We start from the raw sequence: 15,375 nt of genomic DNA, 5'->3' as shown, positions 1-15,375 counted from the left end.
CCACAGTTTATTATTAATTTCATTCTCAGAGTATTTTTTTAATGCAATGTTAAACTTTTTTTGCCCATTCAATGAACCAATTTTATTGAATTAGGTACGTACCTACCTATTGCCAAAAGATACCCAAGTTTCCAATAAACGCTTTGCTTTTTATTTAATGCCAATAATAGTTTTACAAATTCGTGGTCACCTCTATAACAATATAATATTATTAGATATAAATATATTGGAGAAAAGTTGCTCAATCTATTTCTAAAAAATGTCATAAAGCCGAATTTTTACGAGGGAAGTGGCGATATTAGTACAAGCCAAGCGCCGACAGGTTGATAGATACTGGAGTCTGGAACCATGTCGTAGTAATTTATACATCATAACGGTCATAATATATGTTTTATAGTTCGATAAAATGCGTTTCCGCTGTAATTTATATGTGTTTCAAAATTCAGCGTAATTCGATGTTAAAATTGAAAATGTGGATATTGAAAAAACAAGAGTTCCGTCAAGAGTGTACTAATCAAACGGATGTTACACATGTCTTTTTAATAATATGTTTTGCAGCCGTATCAAATTCGTTTTGTTATTAATAAGTCTAAGTTTTGAACATATGATTTTATATTATCTACTAGCTATGTAACCCCGGCTTCGCCTGTGGATGTGATGTGGATATAGGTATACTTATGTGGTACAGTTTTAAAATTGGTTGTACCAACGCAGAAGCCTTCCGTGAGCACGCACACCACACTTTGCTGAAGATCATCACATGATCAAATACATACATAGTTTACGATTATTTCATTATCATCATCATCAGCCCATATACGTTCCCACTGCTGGGACACGGGCCTCCTATGAGGGTACAGGCCATAATCCACCACGCTGGCCAAGTGCGTGTTGGCGGATGTACGATATACGATACGATTATTTAAAGGACAAAAATACAAACATTCATTTTTCTTTATAAAGAGCTTTCTTTACAACAAATATGCTGAATTGCAACATTAGTATGGTAGGTATGGTTTACTATTACAGCTAAAGCCTTCTTTCAGCTTTACATTTTTATCAAAAGCATACATTTAAGATTTGCTTATCAACCAATGATGTAAAAAATGTAGTGAAAGTATTCTCCATGAACGAAGATATCACACAATTTTTAATCATTAATCGTTCAACTGAAAATTAACGACAAACGCGTTTGAATGAAACGAAACCTGAATGTCTTTACTAGTTTCATCATTCAAACGATCTTCTTAGATAGCTTTTTGAAAAGCTCTATATAATTTAGTCGAAAAGGATCTGAATACGTTTTCTTTCAAATTATCTAACTACTTATATTCTGAAAACGCGATGTGACCACAGTGTTAGCACCTTGCAAGTAACAGCAAACACAATAATAAAGAACGATCGATTTGACACCGACCACTTTTTGCACGATTTTGAAATTACCTCTTCTTCTACCTATTACAAAAAGCTATACTTATCGCTTCGCACAGATTTGCAAATATGTTACTTAAATTTACATGTTCTTTTTCGTACATTTTTTATTCAGGCTAACATAATTGATCAGTAAAATGACGTCACACGGCGCCACGTGGCCTCAAAGCGAACTAACGAGGCCACGCGCACTACACGCGACAACACACTTCTTGCATTAATTAGTAATGTTTATAGCTCGCCATTATAATGGATTTACATTTTTTAACTGTTCGAAGGGTTGTAAACCGTATTGCGTCATTGATTAGTAAATAGTAAATACTAAATTAATTAATTGATATAAAAGTTCACCTTAACTCCGATTAAAAAGTTAGATAGAAGTATGGTACCATGTATAATAAAAGCTCTACATATAAAAAATTATAGGACTTAAATAATAAATAACAATTGGATTTGTAATTGGAAAAAAATGGATAAGTTGTTTCTTTTTTTTAATGAATCTCAACTTCAATTACTGAAGTGGAAACTGTAAAAAAATAAACTGAATCACAAACAGCACAAAATGAGCATGTATTGTTTAATTTATTTTACAAGAAGGTTTATACGACTATTTCACATTGACTGTCATCGGCCCTGTGGCGCAACGGATAACGCGTCTGACTACGGATCAGAAGATTCCAGGTTCGAATCCTGGCAGGGTCGAGGTTACTTTTTTTTTCTTTTTATGCTATATAAATGTAATAGCATATTTTATATGTTAGAAATAATTAACAATTTTTAAATATAATAAAATTGAAATAATACTGTAACCAAATAACCCAAGTTCTTTGTTCAAATTTCTTTGCACCTTTTTTTTAGATATTTCTACATCTAAGATTGCATGAAGTTTAAATGTTTCAGCACTCCACTTAAATACTCAAAACATACGCGTCTCTTATCTCAAACATTTTTAGTGTCTAAATATTACAGTTTTTACAAGTTTACACTTGAAACTTATACCGAGATTACTAAATAGTCACCTACCTACTGCTTATACAATTATTACCTATATTAGTTATGTAAAAATGATATTTACATCGATCCATGAATAAAATATTTGAATTAATTTAAAACCGATTAAAAATATAAAAAATCTTAACAATGTCATTAATATTGAAATTGGTTCTTTTAATGCAATTGCAAATTGAAAGGAAACAATTTGTGTAAGTAACTAAGTATATTTAAGCAGAGTACCTATCGGGAAATCTAAAGTCTAAACGATAATGCCATACAATTCCAAAAAACACTAGCTATTTATGTTAGCTTATCGATCTGGGGTCAAGAGCGCGCCTTCCGCCTGATAACGTTGATAATTCAGCATCCCAAATAAAGCATTTTATTTACAACCATATTATGCGACATCCCTCCGATAAGACACCACATGTCAAGTTTTTGTCGAACCGATAACGCCTCTTAGAAAAGTTGATAATATGGTCTCATGATCTTTATGTGTTTGAAATACGTTGATAAAAAACTAAAAAGGTGATACTCTACAGAAGTGGTTTCTATTAACATAGGTTAAGCAAGGTCTCTTATCAGTAATGTGATTGGTACACAATACACATGTAAAAAGATATATATAAGTAACTGCTTTTGCCATCGCTTTTCACATATGACCTAAATGTTAAAAATGTTGGTAGTTGGTGCTGAATTTATTGTAATAATTTAAACCCAAACTTAAAACGACGCCCTTGTTCATAATGTAAGAATTAAGAACATTAAAATTACTAAAAATGAATACAAAACGGCAATTTTTCATGGGGAGCCATTTACCTGCATAATCGATCTCAAATCAAATAGGTATGGAAGGAGGCTACTAACTTCTAATACATAGAATACTAATTATTTTTTAAAACCAGCACAATTTATTGATTAAAAATTAAAATGCATGTCATTATCAAGTTGATACCAAATAAAGTGATAGAAAAGTGGTAGTAAATATAGTTTTTATTAACTTTAGACATCTTTCTGTCTAATATCGTGACATGTTGGTTCGTGTCCGAGGCATCAAGATAACTTTTTGTTGTTAGTATACAAAATGAAGATTTGAAATTTAAATATTACCTTAGCTTTTAGCCCGTTAGCGTTATTCGTGGAGCAAACATCCTGTCTGCGAGCAAATATTGGTCCTCTTGTCAGTCGCGACTCGCGAGATGGCCCGGACATCACTGACATGTGCTAAACACCTATCTAGTGTAAACGAGTCCTTTCCTTTTTTGTTGGTTTTTTAGTTTAGGATTTCGAAAGTTAGCTAAATAAAAAAAGCAGTACTTAACCAAGGAAATTGTTTCCTGCTTTTCCTATCGATTATTTGCTTTAAATCTAGAGATGGGAATTTAACAACAGCAAGTAATTTGATAGAAAAATAAAATTGATGGACACATTGGTCAATTTTATAAATTTTGAAATAGCTATGACCATATTACCTACCATAGCTCTAATGGAAGCTACAAAGAATTATGGTTAACATTTTAATGTACCGTGATGTGTACAAGATTCCCTTCATACGATATCTAGCCGAGCTTTCGAGTGCTATGACGCGAAAATCATTCGATTAGCATACGGGCCTACAGCATAACTGGAACTAAGTGACATCAATGCGTAGCCAACTTAGATCGATAATACATTGTAGTATGTAGTAGTAACTCCTGCCTTCATTAGTGCAGTATCTGGAAAATAAGCAGCCATTTTGTTGTGTAGGTATAATCTGCATATTTCAGCCATTCAGCAGAGTTGTGTTTAGTTCTTGTTCTCGGGAATCGAGATAAGTTTATAAAAACAAAAATCTTTAGTATCGAGGTACCCATAACTGCAAGTCCAAGTCTGCTTCCAAGTCATATTTAGTGCAGATATATTTTAATGTTGCCCTCAGCCCTGCTACAAACTTTAACGTTTACGATACAATATTGTAAAAGTACCCATATCCAAGTATCGATCCAATAGCTCCATTTATTTTTAGCCATGAACAATGTGTCCGTACTTATTCGATATATTAGAGTGTTCAATTTGAAATGTACTATGTTTTTATCAGTCTATATTATCGTATCGAATGTGTAAAAGCTTTAACGCGTGTAGCAATGAATGCTATCGGGACACGTGTCATGTCCGTGAGATGGTTAGATACATAATATCTACGGAAGGGAACCGAAGTCAGTGATTGTGTTATGTGTACAATGTCCATTCATATGTAACAGTGTCGTAGAAATATAGATAATAGATATATATGTTGGTGGTATTGTCTGTATAGTTTTCATATCTGAAAATCTGTACGAATTTCTTATAGAAATAAATTGGTAAAGCCTTTTAATGTTACAGAATAATATATTGTCGTCATGAATTAATAAAAACAGCCAAGGATGCAGAGTAGGAGAATAGTCTCATGCCAAGAATAAGCTTCGAAAATATACATTATAATATTAGGTAGAAAATATATTACAACTTTTGCTTTAAACACATTGTTATTCCCTAAGTTTATTTATAGAAAAATAAAAATGTGTATCTAAATACAATAAACGCGATACATAAATAAAAGAACATTAATTTAAGCAATATTCGTACGAAAATTCAAGTTCCGGCGCGGCACGTGAACGCTTCCGTTTCCGGCGCGGGAAACGCGTGCCCAGCTACAATGTACACGATATTTGTGGGAAAACTGTATCGATTGAGCATGAGTCTCACAACAATACTATATTAATTCACCACAGATTATATAAGATAAATTTTATGATACAGAATACAGAATATTTCAGGACAATTTTCACACACGACGCGATCTGATCCTATACTTATTACGAAGCTTTCGCTTGTGTTATGGAAACGAGATGGCTGATAAACATACATAATATTATATAATTTTAAATACATACTTATATACATAATTAACACCCAGACACAGATGACAGAGCAAACATATCTATGTTCGTCACATAAATATTTGCCCAGGGCCCACCCTGGTTTCCCGATTCCCAAATCGAACCCACGACCTCTGGCTCAGAAGGCACAAGGCAGCGCCACTACTGAGAGTTTCTATGTACAATAAAAAGTTTACTGTCCATGAAAAGATGGCTACAGCTTTAGGTACCTCTAGTTGAATAGGCAATTTTGCAAGCATTATTTAAATTGTAATTTTAAGAGTTTAATAAAGACTTGTTCTTTGACTTATCTAACGATGTTATTTTTACGACTTATCTTTCATACCAAATACCTACAATTATAGGGTTAATTTAATCCGTAACAGCAATTTAAATTAACTCCGCTTTAATACTAGTCACATAAAAACAGGCATCCCATATAATCTCAAATGTGCGAGTCTGATCTTGATAGTGCATTTATCGAATTACTCCATTCAATTATCGCTCTAAGCGATCTAGGTGCATCCTCTCATTAATTGCACCGTACCAAGGCTGTTTAGAAACTTAATTACAGGATTAAAGTTGGCACAGCTCCGTCTAATTAATCTTATTCTTTTATGGGCTGTATCCGACAAGCTCAGTCAGAGTTAGCGGAAAAACTATATAAAATCTGTTCGATGTCCCGTGCTAACATCGTCTTTAAAAAATTATGCTTTCTTAAATAACAACAAAAACAAAAAATACTTATAAGCTCATGTATTCTATCTATTCATGAAAATCTTCGGGGCTTTCGCATACATGCTAGAAATATTAGCCGTAGTTAATGATAATTGATATATCATCAATATCCAATGTAAAAGCTTCTCTTTCTATAAAAACTATCGATATCTAAAGTACAAATATAAACAAACACGTCATTATGCTAAAAGGAAAGTTTCTAGCCATGTCGTCATTCTCTAAAGGTATATAGGCGGGTGGGACAAATGACGCTTGTGATGGCTCGGGCGGGGACCCTGGGGACATAAAGGGTAACAATAACACCGTATGTTCTATCTGCACAAATAAATGCATTCATGTGACAACCAATCGATACGATCCTATTTGCATATTACTTTCCCCAGATACATTGCTTGTTGATACACTTTCCAATTTGCGCAATTTTGTTTGTGAAGTGACAATCACAATTTATATTGAAATTTACTTTGATAAGTGATTACTTTAAAATTATCTAATCATTTTAGTCTGACAAGTACATTCATAACAAATACTGTAACAAGGAGTTTATTTTGCACGTGTAAGCTACCTTAATAGATAAATAATTATTATCTTACTTCATACAACATACTTGTTGTATGTATGTACCTTTACACTGAAACAATACTCCAGAGTCTGTGGTTGTTCATGGGCGGCGCCAATCATCGCTTTCTGTACGGTGACGCGCAAGCTCGTTTGCCGACTTATACATAAAAAAAATAGAACAGAAATACAGAAAGTGTCATCAAATTTACAAACTTCTTATAACATCAAGATTAAAACCATGTTAATTAAATGTATTTACTACAATGCAGGCTCATTTACCAACATGAGCGCTGTTACTAGGGAGTATCACTTCGAATTTACTTTAACGATCCCTTTCTATCTCGTTAAAATATCCACCCTAATGCATTACTTCGATTTAAGAACCTTAGTACACAATAAAAACATCAAAGTGATATCGTGCGTTATGAAGGCGGCATTTACACTATACAGCGCTTTCCACTCAACGCCCACGTCGCCTCTACGTGACTGCAATACACAAAATATTCTCATTCTTCTATAATCCATACGATTCTTATATGGTATCTATTACTGGTGCTTATTTTTATCCTTGTTGGAATGTTTATAGCAACAAAACAACGAGTTTTAAGTTATGTTTAGGCTTTAGATATACGTGCGATGCATGATTTGTTACTACAGCAATGATAACTTTATAACATTTCAATTAAATTGTATAATATTAAACATTGTTTTAATATAATTCTATTCTTTATATCTTTCGTCCTTCGCATCCACATTGTTTTGAGCATAGTTGTTTGTTTGGTTATTGATTGTCATTCCTAATATTTGTTCTATATTAAAAATGACTCTCTCAATTACGTTTGAAAGGTTTCAAGCTAGGGTATATACAATTAAGCGAATTAATCTAATTTAAGTAAATCGACATGAATAAATCATACGGGCGAGCCCGTACAAGTCAGCCAGCTGTGTTGCCGCCCTCGTCCAATTTAATAAAAAGGTTTCCCGTAGCGTAGACTATCTACATAGAAAACATAGTCGGTCGCTTAAATGAAACCACGGTCAGGTTCGGTTAGGGCTGTCAATTATAATAAAAGCACCGAGCACCTAAACTATAGAAAATATTGATTGAATAGGGGTTTTAAAATAATAATAGAGTGCGAGTCATGAGAAGCGTTGGAGACGTCTCAAATTTTAATGTTTATAATCCAATACAAAACAGATGCTTTATTTGAGCATGAAAATTGATCATAACTTCCTATTTTAGAAATTGAAATCTGAATTCCAACAAACAAGGATATCGCCTATTAGTCATCATGTTATCAATTAATTAATTATCATACATATAAACTCTATGTTGGTTTTCTTGAGCAGAGCAAAGCAGCTTTCATAGTAGGTATATTTGTGATTTTCTATCAATTGTGATATTTAAATAGATAAATCAACCTCATTAGCACGTAGTTGCAGTTTAAAACTATTGAACGAATACAAAAGCGCATAGAAGCTATCTCAAAATCAAATCTCATTGCATATAAATTATTTTATATCATCTGACACTATCTGTTTACGATATCAATCAATTCCGTTTTTTAATGAGATCCAGAGTTTTGTAACAGAAGTCGTTAAAATGTGTGGGTGTATATGACCGTATGGATTATATCTATTCCTTCGGTACCTATCGTGTAAGTTACACCAGTTATAACTCAAGATCGGCTTAACGAATTTAAATAACTTTTGGTTAGTTGGATAATTCTCTTCTGGGATTATGAAAATAACTGATTACATTGTGAAATTAAAAAAAATTCCGGGCGTGGTAAAACATTTCGTGGGCCATAAGGAACATACGAAAAAAAGAAATTTAAAGCCCACCATTCTTGAATTAGGTATGCGCGTACCAACATTTATTATTTATATACATTGTTATATTATTATATAGTACAGACTACAGAGTTCGTAACCCTGCAGTATGTACCGCACGTGCGCTGCTGGCTCGTTATCGATTAAAGATTCTACTTTCATTTAGCTAAGAATAGCTCTGGTCAATATGATATACGATGAATAGTTTTTGTACAATGGAACGAAAGTTTCGTGAGACAGTATCTTATCTCATCTTCTTTTTTAATCTAGATAGAAATATGTTTAAAAATAACTACCTATATGAGAATAGAAATGTACTTTATACTGAAAACTTTGAGATTTTTTATTTTATTTAAATAAGTTCAGATTTTTTACCCAACGTTTTGACTACATACATATAGTAACACCTTTCATGCCGTAAGTTATTATATATAATAACTTACAGCATGAAAGGTGTTACTTGAAAATACCTATTAAAATTTCAAAATTGCTATATTCATATTCTTCAAACTTTCATTATATTTTTTTTCTGTTCTGTACCTCAATCATAAGAATCTTTAAATAAATAACGCACAAGTTTCTCTATACAAACCAAACTTATATGTTCCATCAAGCCACATTACATCCGCACGATATCATCGATAAAGAAGGGCTCTGATTAAATTATTGGACGTGCATTTGCCAATTTGTATCTGAACCTTCCCCTTGGAACTGCGAATACTTCATCAGCCAAATTGTATTAAGCTCTGTAATGAAATTGCTGTTGTTTATAGTGCTATTCTAGCTTCGAGATTTGTTTGTTTTTATACTTACGTCGTTTCTTTGTACTGTTGTACTGAATTTCATTTGGTGTTAGTATACTGTTTTTTGTTTTTTTTATATGTCTTTTTTGCATTGCAATTTTTGTGTATGACCACGATTTGGTTTCAATCAAAATAAACAATTTATTATTGCCAACATCAAATACCTAGTGTAGAGTCATTTTCAGTAGGTACATAAAGAAATAGCAGAACCGACAGTATTTTTTTTATTCAGAGAGTTAGTTTTATAGCGCTACATGATTGTCGACAATCTAAAACAAAAAAAAATGTATGCGTGTACTAGAGTACACACGTAAGAAGTGAAACTTCTTTATGACCTTAAAAATGTCACGAGTATGGCGTAACGCAAAAATGTCACGCGTACGGCGTAACGCAAAAATGTCACGCGTACGGCGTAACGCAATAATGTTACACAAAATTTTGTCCAACCCCGATAAAGAAGTTTCACTTCAAAAAAAAATCAAGACAAAGACCTCGAATTCAGATTCATAAGTTACAAATTACAATCTGACATCATATATTCGGATAGATAAACAACCCACTAAAAGCTTCTATCATCAACATCTAGTTCACTTCCATATCGTAAACAATAATATTGGAAACTTTTTAACACGTCATACAGTTTATACTTTATACATTACATTAGAGCCGTCAGCCAAGCGGGCGAATAATTCGACTTGTTAAGAAAATATACGCACGTGCATCGATTGTGTGTGGCTTAAACACATTTATCAACCACATCAAATAATGCTGAAATATTACAAAGAAACAGTTTTGTTACCTATATCATATCGTTGGTAGAAATAGTATAATACAATTTGTATCCTAGCGTTAGAAATTAAAATATCAAGCAAAATATGATGAGAAATGGTATTATTTACTGTCTATCGTGTCAAAGTTAACCTCTCAATGCAGATTGCAGACATTTGATTTTCTACAACATTTACATTTTACAACAACAAACAGCATAAAGTCACATAAAGTTTTATACTATCTAGCAGTCGGCCCCGGCTTCGCCCGTGGTACATATTTACGTTTTCTCTACGTAAGAACCATCCTCGTACTTCAAGGAATATAATAAAAAAAGAATTAACGAAATCGGTTCAGCCGTTCTCAAGTTATGCGCTTACCAACATATTTTGGGATTAATTTTAATATTATAAAAAAAGATATAGATTATAGTAAGATTTATATAACTTGTACCACACGGCTATACAAACAGAGGGCGGCGCCGACGTCGGAGATTATGATCGGCGTGATTAATAACGAACTAGCGTCTTGCGCGTGCGCCTGCGCCGACACTTCGCTAGAACATTAAGCCTCTTGCGGATATCTTAAATCTATATCGCCGCTAAACGAAAAGCTATAAAATAATGTTTCATGGAAATACATCAGCGTTCAATTAATTATGTAGCTTTTGTTCGAGATGCGAATACATAAAGTACATAGTTTATGGCCGTCGAACTATTTCAATTTTATATACAAGATTGTGCTTTTTCGAAGGGAATTGATTCCGGATTTTTTATTTATTTTCATTTTATGTTCCATAAATTGAACGAGAATCAATAATTGTTGGTCGTGAGAATCAAGAACATGAAATAAAGTCGATTAAAAATCCGGATTCTCCAGCATACTGGAATATGATTTAACATTTCGTTTAATGTTTTCACAGTATTTCCGCAGCAATAAGACCTCCACATCATTCTTTCTTCTCGATAACCGGCAGCAATTTAAACGTCTCTAAATACCAATATAATATACAATAAAATTTCCGTCCAGCACTAACTGTTTATACACGTCACAAGTGCGATGTATAAATCACGCATGCGCGTCGCCGGCCGTCTGCGCGCGACGCTGACTGGCACACGTCGCCTTAATGACTCATTACCGCTGAGGAGTTAACTCACAATAAGATCATTAATTATTTCAATTCTAATGCTATTTTTATATCGCATTGCTGAAAGCTTATTGTGGCTTCCTAGATCGTAGGCTCGATATAGAAATACTGAGAATGAACTACGGCTCCAATTTGGCTTTTTTTTTGGCGTGCTTAATATTGCCCAAATAAATTGAATTGCCAAATATTTTTAAGTCTAATACAAAACATTTACACGTTAATTATTAAAACCTACTGTGTGCTTTCAATTTCTATCTCAACACGATGAAAGCTGTTTACTCATTTAATGCTCTCTTTGTTTTGTTTTTGATTAACCACAACGCAGTCATCATTACACGCTCGATACGCAAATAAGTGTCACAAGCCGCACTCGCAACGGTTTCTTTAACATAAACATCGTGTAATTTTAGATTTGTTAGTAACCGGCGATGGGATAGGTATTGTAAAAGTCCACAAATGAACGCAGCTGTCGCGACAAGCAGACAACAGTTGTCGCGATGTGATGGCGCAGTGTGCGAACGTACGCAGATTTATCGTCAACTATTTTTTACAAGATTACTCATAGTCCTTTAAGCCAATTTCATTTATTTAACTGTAAGCTGAGTTACACCTTGTAGCTTGTAATAGTGTCCAAATGACGCTCAGTACAATTATGATCGATGTTACACGCATGTGAATTCTACGACGACGATTGTATGCACTATTATTTATGAATCATTATTTATACAAATATAAAAACAAATATGGGTATATTTGTTTTTATATTTGTATAAATAATGATTAAAACTTAAAACACTTAAAACAATAAATTAAAGAATTTAAATAATAGACTTATACATAATATAATAAAATGTAAAATTAAAAGTATATAAACATCCAATATCAGTTTATACAATACAAAACAAAATATGTATCAAATAAAATTATTCAAAGATTAAACATTCCTTTACCTAATAGACCTCGTTATAATAACAACACATTTGTCTGAACACAATAATTCCAACAGCCCGTTTTTTACAAATGTCATGGTAAAAGAATTCTAACAGAAAATGTTTTATTGTGAAAATGTTTTGTATAGGTATGCTACAAATCTGTGCTACAAATAAATGAAGTGATATTTTTCACTTGTCATTCAGCAGTTGTGAGCGGTCAACAGCCGCGCCGTGCCGGCCCAATACATTTGCTTATAAATTCTTTTACATCATAAAATGTAATAATTGTAATGAAATAAGAGGAGTGATGATAGCAAACTTTTCCTAGAATTTCACATTATAAATCTGGTCGGATATTTTCAGATTATATTAATTTTATTTTATTAATTCTAGATGATTCAAATCGCAAAATTACACACATATCTGTTAATTTTATAGAAGCTTTATTCCAATTGTCAACATTCTATTAGTTTGAATTGGCACATAACAATTTTTCAATTTTTCATAATTGTGCACCAATAGCAAATAATTAACACATTCCCATAAACGTTCGAATGTAAAATTTCATTCGATTGAAACTAGCAGGTTATTAATTTTTCTTATTAGGACGCCGACGGAAGCGAACTATATGGCGATGTTATTAAACAAACAAATGTCGTGATTTTTAAAGGAAAATCGTCCAGATGAGCGCTGCATCTTGTGACACGAACGAAAATAATTTGACGCAGCCGTTCTTCGGACGACATACGGAGACACGTGGGCACGATATATTACACGCGAGCCGCACACTAAAAATATTGTGTTGGCAAATTAATGGGCATTCCCGACGGTAGGTTGTGGGATGAAAGGAAGTGCCTTTTATATGTGAAACGTTGGTTTTATATGAAAATGCGCGGCAGCCGGTCACACCTGTCCACGCGCTTTGCTGCGTCCAAGTTTTGAGTAAAACCGACGGCAGGGCCGCCAGAAAACAGATTAACGATAAATGAGGTCATAGACCTTATGGTGACCATATGATCATTTATAACACCACATCTATCATACCTTCCGCCGTTTTTGCGTTACTTACATAAATGTTGTGACGTATAAAATTTATAAGTAGTAGTCTCCGTAATATCAATCAATATTCCGAAGGATTTCTGTATTCCTACAAACAGCTATCCTCGATTCCTTCTATTCCCTGTCACTGCTATCACCTAATCAACTTTACTACCCTAATGTACAACGTTGTAATAATATGTTAAGCTTTATCAAAGTTTATAATTTTTAATTATCGGTGTTATTGGCAGCCCTACCTAGAACGGATGTGACAAAGAAGACATGTGTAGCGGTGTGCGTCAGTTTCGTAATAATTGAACAGATTAATAACCCTCCAGGGTGTTCATATTTCGCCGTCCGACAGCCGCCGTCGCTAGCGATGTACGTGGGTACTCTCTGCTATGTCTAATTACTATGCACGTTTATAATTATCATACCATAAAAATAGGAGCTTCATTATGTAAATTAACAGCCTATAGAATGCCCTGAACTACAACTACATCCGGGTTTCGACTGTGGTAAAAATTGTACAAGACGACGACCGAACATCAAATTGCTGTGATGCTGATGATGTGTTAAGGTGATGCTTTTATTTTATCCTTAAAATTTTTCACAGCCTGTTTAAATATTAGTAAGTCATTTAAATGGAAACTTGATTTCCGTTAAAAATAAAAATGTAGCAAACGGAAGTATGAAACATTTAGTTTAAAGTATTAACTGCACATTAATCTGTCGTATATACCACGAACATATTGCACTAACAAGGGTAAGTAAGCATTGTATCTTAATATATTGCTAACAAGAATAAGTATCCTGAGGAAGGGCGGGCGGTATAAATATGCGGCACGTGCGCCAACGCAGCTGGCGACCACGTGGCCTCCTCCTTACGCGTTCCCGTAAAAATAGATCATTGTCTTCAGTCGCGGACACGCCCACTAAACATATTGAATACCACATCAAAAGGCATAAAACTTTATCGATCCAACACTGTTTAAATTCCAGCTTTCATGAGCTGTAATGTTTTTACAGGTCTATGAGCATCCATGTTTTTAGGGTTCCGTAGCCAAAATGGCAAAAACGGAACCCTTATAGTTTCGTCATGTCCGTCTGTCCGTCTGTCCGTCTGTCCGTCTGTCACAGCCGATTTACTCGGAAACTATAAGTACTACAGTGATGAAATTTGATGGGAATATGTGTTGTATGAACCGCTACAAAAATATGACACTAAATAGTAAAAAAAAGAATTGGGGGTGGGGCCCCCCATACATGTAACTGAGGGATGAAATTTTTTTTTTCGATGTACATACCCGTGTGGGGTATCAATGGAAAGGTCTTTTAAAATGATATAAAGTTTTCTAAAAAACATTTTTCTTAAAGTGAACGGTTTTTGAGATATCAGCTCTCAAAGTCGTAAAAAGTATGTCCCCCCCCCTCTATTTTTATAACTACGGGGTATAAAATTCTAAAAAAAATAGAGGTGATGCATGCTAATTAACTCTTTCAACGATTTTTGGTTTGATCAAAGTATCTCTTATAGTTTTTGAGATAGGTTGATTTAACTGTAATTTATTATATTTGCTGCTACGGAACCCTTTGTGCGCGAGCCCGACTCGCACTTGGCCGGTTTTTATATGATGTTAAATGTTTGAACGCAACATAAATTGTTCGCGAAGTTACAGACTTTTTTGTTTGACTTCGTTTTATAGACTTTAAAGCAGTGTTCTGTACTACTGCTACATTATTTTCATCTTGAAAGAAAATTTATTTCTGTTAGATATGTTACATGTATATTGGAACAGTTGTCTTTATGGAAAGAAAGTTACCACCCAAATAACGTAGTAATTTACAAACCAAGTCATGTTTAATGTTTTATTAATTGTTAAGCACACTGAACATCATCGAACTCTATAAAGCTCTAAATAAACAAGTTTCTTTTAAGCTTATTTTTTCATATAAAAAAATCCTAACTTACGTCATGTATATATCTTATGATGACTAAAAATGGGAAACAAAGGCCAAGTCACCTCACTTCCGCAAGAATTACATCCGTTTTGTAAGACACCTCTTAAACTTCCTCTTTCAACACAAAGAAACACTTTATAGAGTGTCATTATTTCGTACTCATATTTATAAAAGTACTTGATGACACCTTAAGGATGTCTCATGTCGTGTGCATCCTCAAATCATATCAAATGAAAAAAAAACGTTTTAATGTTGGCCAAACAGAACCTTCG

At 33.6% G+C, this 15,375-nt stretch overlaps 1 non-coding gene across 1 annotated transcript; it reads left to right on the top strand.

The window, feature by feature from the left end:
* Positions 1–2,060: 2,060 nt before the first annotated feature.
* TRNAR-ACG (transfer RNA arginine (anticodon ACG)) lies at positions 2,061–2,133 on the top strand. The gene has a single exon. It is a non-coding gene; the product is annotated as a tRNA-Arg (tRNA).
* The last annotated feature ends 13,242 nt before the right edge of the window (positions 2,134–15,375 follow it).

The sequence above is a fragment of the Colias eurytheme genome, chromosome 12 (genome assembly GCF_061535395.1).
Source record: "Colias eurytheme isolate Ceu_HAF_F1 chromosome 12, ilColEury1 Martin Lab GWU primary, whole genome shotgun sequence".
Classification (NCBI taxonomy): domain Eukaryota; kingdom Metazoa; phylum Arthropoda; class Insecta; order Lepidoptera; family Pieridae; genus Colias; species Colias eurytheme.
Note: the sequence above shows the minus strand (reverse complement) of the source record. Positions and strands in the feature narration are given on the sequence as shown.